Source organism: Anopheles ziemanni (genome assembly GCF_943734765.1).
Source record: "Anopheles ziemanni chromosome X unlocalized genomic scaffold, idAnoZiCoDA_A2_x.2 X_unloc_55, whole genome shotgun sequence".
Taxonomy (NCBI): domain Eukaryota; kingdom Metazoa; phylum Arthropoda; class Insecta; order Diptera; family Culicidae; genus Anopheles; species Anopheles ziemanni.
The window spans coordinates 23687-29686 of NW_026689824.1; positions in this window are offsets into that span (position 1 = coordinate 23687).

Here is a 6000-nt window from a genome sequence, read left to right on the forward strand (position 1 = left end):
TGTTTGGACGTGGTTAGAATTACGAACAAAGTGTTTCGAAGCACGTTGAAAGTTGTTTGGACGTGGTTAGAATTACGAACAAAGTGCTTCGAAGCACGTTGAAAGTTGTTTGGACGTGGTTAGAATTACGAACAAAGTGTTTCGAAGCACGTTGAAAGTTGTTTGGACGTGGTTAGAATTACGAACAAAGTGTTTCGAAGCACGTTGAAAGTTGTTTGGACGTGGTTAGAATTACGAACAAAGTGTTTCGAAGCACGTTGAAAGTTGTTTGGACGTGGTTAGAATTACGAACAAAGTGCTTCGAAGCACGTTGAAAGTTGTTTGGACGTGGTTAGAATTACGAACAAAGTGCTTCGAAGCACGTTGAAAGTTGTTTGGACGTGGTTAGACTTACGAACAAAGTGTTTCGAAGCACGTTGAAAGTTGTTTGGACGTGGTTAGAATTACGAACAAAGTGTTTCGAAGCACGTTGAAAGTTGTTTGGACGTGGATAGAATTACGAACAAAGTGTTTCGAAGCACATTGAAAGTTGTTTGGATGTGGTTAGAATTACGAACAAAGTGTTTCGAAGCACGTTGAAAGTTGTTTGGACGTGGTTAGAATTACGAACAAAGTGTTTCGAAGCACGTTGAAAGTTGTTTGGACGTGGTTAGAATTACGAACAAAGTGTTTCGAAGCACGTTGAAAGTTGTTTGGACGTGGATAGAATTACGAACAAAGTGTTTCGAAGCACGTTGAAAGTTGTTTGGACGTGGTTAGAATTACGAACAAAGTGTTTCGAAGCACGTTGAAAGTTGTTTGGACGTGGTTAGAATTACGAACAAAGTGTTTCGAAGCACGTTGAAAGTTGTTTGGACGTGGTTAGAATTACGAACAAAGTGCTTCGAAGCACGTTGAAAGTTGTTTGGACGTGGTTAGACTTACGAACAAAGTGTTTCGAAGCACGTTGAAAGTTGTTTGGACGTGGTTAGAATTACGAACAAAGTGTTTCGAAGCACGTTGAAAGTTGTTTGGACGTGGTTAGAATTACGAACAAAGTGCTTCGAAGCACGTTGAAAGTTGTTTGGACGTGGTTAGAATTACGAACAAAGTGTTTCGAAGCACGTTGAAAGTTGTTTGGACGTGGTTAGAATTACGAACAAAGTGCTTCGAAGCACGTTGAAAGTTGTTTGGACGTGGTTAGAATTACGAACAAAGTGTTTCGAAGCACGTTGAAAGTTGTTTGGACGTGGTTAGAATTACGAACAAAGTGTTTCGAAGCACGTTGAAAGTTGTTTGGACGTGGTTAGAATTACGAACAAAGTGCTTCGAAGCACGTTGAAAGTTGTTTGGACGTGGTTAGAATTACGAACAAAGTGTTTCGAAGCACGTTGAAAGTTGTTTGGACGTGGTTAGAATTACGAACAAAGTGCTTCGAAGCACGTTGAAAGTTGTTTGGACGTGGTTAGAATTACGAACAAAGTGTTTCGAAGCACGTTGAAAGTTGTTTGGACGTGGTTAGAATTACGAACAAAGTGTTTCGAAGCACGTTGAAAGTTGTTTGGACGTGGTTAGAATTACGAACAAAGTGCTTCGAAGCACGTTGAAAGTTGTTTGGACGTGGTTAGAATTACGAACAAAGTGTTTCGAAGCACGTTGAAAGTTGTTTGGACGTGGTTAGAATTACGAACAAAGTGTTTCGAAGCACGTTGAAAGTTGTTTGGACGTGGTTAGAATTACGAACAAAGTGCTTCGAAGCACGTTGAAAGTTGTTTGGACGTGGTTAGAATTACGAACAAAGTGCTTCGAAGCACGTTGAAAGTTGTTTGGACGTGGTTAGAATTACGAACAAAGTGTTTCGAAGCACGTTGAAAGTTGTTTGGACGTGGTTAGAATTACGAACAAAGTGCTTCGAAGCACGTTGAAAGTTGTTTGGACGTGGTTAGAATTACGAACAAAGTGTTTCGAAGCACGTTGAAAGTTGTTTGGACGTGGTTAGAATTACGAACAAAGTGTTTCGAACCACGTTGAAAGTTGTTTGGACGTGGTTAGAATTACGAACAAAGTGCTTCGAAGCACGTTGAAAGTTGTTTGGACGTGGTTAGAATTACGAACAAAGTGTTTCGAAGCACGTTGAAAGTTGTTTGGACGTGGTTAGAATTACGAACAAAGTGTTTCGAAGCACGTTGAAAGTTGTTTGGACGTGGTTAGAATTACGAACAAAGTGCTTCGAAGCACGTTGAAAGTTGTTTGGACGTGGTTAGAATTACGAACAAAGTGTTTCGAAGCACGTTGAAAGTTGTTTGGACGTGGTTAGAATTACGAACAAAGTGCTTCGAAGCACGTTGAAAGTTGTTTGGACGTGGTTAGAATTACGAACAAAGTGTTTCGAAGCACGTTGAAAGTTGTTTGGACGTGGTTAGAATTACGAACAAAGTGTTTCGAAGCACGTTGAAAGTTGTTTGGACGTGGTTAGAATTACGAACAAAGTGTTTCGAAGCACGTTGAAAGTTGTTTGGACGTGGTTAGAATTACGAACAAAGTGCTTCGAAGCACGTTGAAAGTTGTTTGGACGTGGTTAGACTTACGAACAAAGTGTTTCGAAGCACGTTGAAAGTTGTTTGGACGTGGTTAGAATTACGAACAAAGTGTTTCGAAGCACGTTGAAAGTTGTTTGGACGTGGTTAGAATTACGAACAAAGTGCTTCGAAGCACGTTGAAAGTTGTTTGGACGTGGTTAGAATTACGAACAAAGTGTTTCGAAGCACGTTGAAAGTTGTTTGGACGTGGTTAGAATTACGAACAAAGTGCTTCGAAGCACGTTGAAAGTTGTTTGGACGTGGTTAGAATTACGAACAAAGTGTTTCGAAGCACGTTGAAAGTTGTTTGGACGTGGTTAGAATTACGAACAAAGTGCTTCGAAGCACGTTGAAAGTTGTTTGGACGTGGTTAGACTTACGAACAAAGTGTTTCGAAGCACGTTGAAAGTTGTTTGGACGTGGTTAGAATTACGAACAAAGTGTTTCGAAGCACGTTGAAAGTTGTTTGGACGTGGTTAGAATTACGAACAAAGTGCTTCGAAGCACGTTGAAAGTTGTTTGGACGTGGTTAGAATTACGAACAAAGTGTTTCGAAGCACGTTGAAAGTTGTTTGGACGTGGTTAGAATTACGAACAAAGTGCTTCGAAGCACGTTGAAAGTTGTTTGGACGTGGTTAGAATTACGAACAAAGTGTTTCGAAGCACGTTGAAAGTTGTTTGGACGTGGTTAGAATTACGAACAAAGTGTTTCGAAGCACGTTGAAAGTTGTTTGGACGTGGTTAGAATTACGAACAAAGTGCTTCGAAGCACGTTGAAAGTTGTTTGGACGTGGTTAGAATTACGAACAAAGTGTTTCGAAGCACGTTGAAAGTTGTTTGGACGTGGTTAGAATTACGAACAAAGTGCTTCGAAGCACGTTGAAAGTTGTTTGGACGTGGTTAGAATTACGAACAAAGTGTTTCGAAGCACGTTGAAAGTTGTTTGGACGTGGTTAGAATTACGAACAAAGTGTTTCGAAGCACGTTGAAAGTTGTTTGGACGTGGTTAGAATTACGAACAAAGTGCTTCGAAGCACGTTGAAAGTTGTTTGGACGTGGTTAGAATTACGAACAAAGTGTTTCGAAGCACGTTGAAAGTTGTTTGGACGTGGTTAGAATTACGAACAAAGTGTTTCGAAGCACGTTGAAAGTTGTTTGGACGTGGTTAGAATTACGAACAAAGTGCTTCGAAGCACGTTGAAAGTTGTTTGGACGTGGTTAGAATTACGAACAAAGTGCTTCGAAGCACGTTGAAAGTTGTTTGGACGTGGTTAGAATTACGAACAAAGTGTTTCGAAGCACGTTGAAAGTTGTTTGGACGTGGTTAGAATTACGAACAAAGTGCTTCGAAGCACGTTGAAAGTTGTTTGGACGTGGTTAGAATTACGAACAAAGTGTTTCGAAGCACGTTGAAAGTTGTTTGGACGTGGTTAGAATTACGAACAAAGTGCTTCGAAGCACGTTGAAAGTTGTTTGGACGTGGTTAGAATTACGAACAAAGTGTTTCGAAGCACGTTGAAAGTTGTTTGGACGTGGTTAGAATTACGAACAAAGTGTTTCGAAGCACGTTGAAAGTTGTTTGGACGTGGTTAGAATTACGAACAAAGTGCTTCGAAGCACGTTGAAAGTTGTTTGGACGTGGTTAGAATTACGAACAAAGTGTTTCGAAGCACGTTGAAAGTTGTTTGGACGTGGTTAGAATTACGAACAAAGTGCTTCGAAGCACGTTGAAAGTTGTTTGGACGTGGTTAGAATTACGAACAAAGTGTTTCGAAACACGTTGAAAGTTGTTTGGACGTGGTTAGAATTACGAACAAAGTGCTTCGAAGCACGTTGAAAGTTGTTTGGACGTGGTTAGAATTACGAACAAAGTGTTTCGAAGCACGTTGAAAGTTGTTTGGACGTGGTTAGAATTACGAACAAAGTGCTTCGAAGCACGTTGAAAGTTGTTTGGACGTGGTTAGAATTACGAACAAAGTGTTTCGAAGCACGTTGAAAGTTGTTTGGACGTGGTTAGAATTACGAACAAAGTGTTTCGAAGCACGTTGAAAGTTGTTTGGACGTGGTTAGAATTACGAACAAAGTGCTTCGAAGCACGTTGAAAGTTGTTTTGGACGTGGTTAGAATTACGAACAAAGTGTTTCGAAGCACGTTGAAAGTTGTTTGGACGTGGTTAGAATTACGAACAAAGTGCTTCGAAGCACGTTGAAAGTTGTTTGGACGTGGTTAGAATTACGAACAAAGTGTTTCGAAGCACGTTGAAAGTTGTTTGGACGTGGTTAGAATTACGAACAAAGTGCTTCGAAGCACGTTGAAAGTTGTTTGGACGTGGTTAGAATTACGAACAAAGTGTTTCGAAGCACGTTGAAAGTTGTTTGGACGTGGTTAGAATTACGAACAAAGTGCTTCGAAGCACGTTGAAAGTTGTTTGGACGTGGTTAGAATTACGAAACAAGTGTTTCGAAGCACGTTGAAAGTTGTTTGGACGTGGTTAGAATTACGAACAAAGTGTTTCGAAGCACGTTGAAAGTTGTTTGGACGTGGTTAGAATTACGAACAAAGTGCTTCGAAGCACGTTGAAAGTTGTTTGGACGTGGTTAGAATTACGAACAAAGTGTTTCGAAGCACGTTGAAAGTTGTTTGGACGTGGTTAGAATTACGAACAAAGTGTTTCGAAGCACGTTGAAAGTTGTTTGGACGTGGTTAGAATTACGAACAAAGTGCTTCGAAGCACGTTGAAAGTTGTTTGGACGTGGTTAGAATTACGAACAAAGTGTTTCGAAACACGTTGAAAGTTGTTTGGACGTGGTTAGAATTACGAACAAAGTGCTTCGAAGCACGTTGAAAGTTGTTTGGACGTGGTTAGAATTACGAACAAAGTGTTTCGAAGCACGTTGAAAGTTGTTTGGACGTGGTTAGAATTACGAACAAAGTGCTTCGAAGCACGTTGAAAGTTGTTTGGACGTGGTTAGAATTACGAACAAAGTGTTTCGAAGCACGTTGAAAGTTGTTTGGACGTGGTTAGAATTACGAACAAAGTGCTTCGAAGCACGTTGAAAGTTGTTTGGACGTGGTTAGAATTACGAACAAAGTGTTTCGAAGCACGTTGAAAGTTGTTTGGACGTGGTTAGAATTACGAACAAAGTGTTTCGAAGCACGTTGAAAGTTGTTTGGACGTGGTTAGAATTACGAACAAAGTGCTTCGAAGCACGTTGAAAGTTGTTTGGACGTGGTTAGAATTACGAACAAAGTGTTTCGAAGCACGTTGAAAGTTGTTTGGACGTGGTTAGAATTACGAACAAAGTGCTTCGAAGCACGTTGAAAGTTGTTTGGACGTGGTTAGAATTACGAACAAAGTGTTTCGAAGCACGTTGAAAGTTGTTTGGACGTGGTTAGAATTACGAACAAAGTGCTTCGAAGCACGTTGAAAGTTGTTTGGACG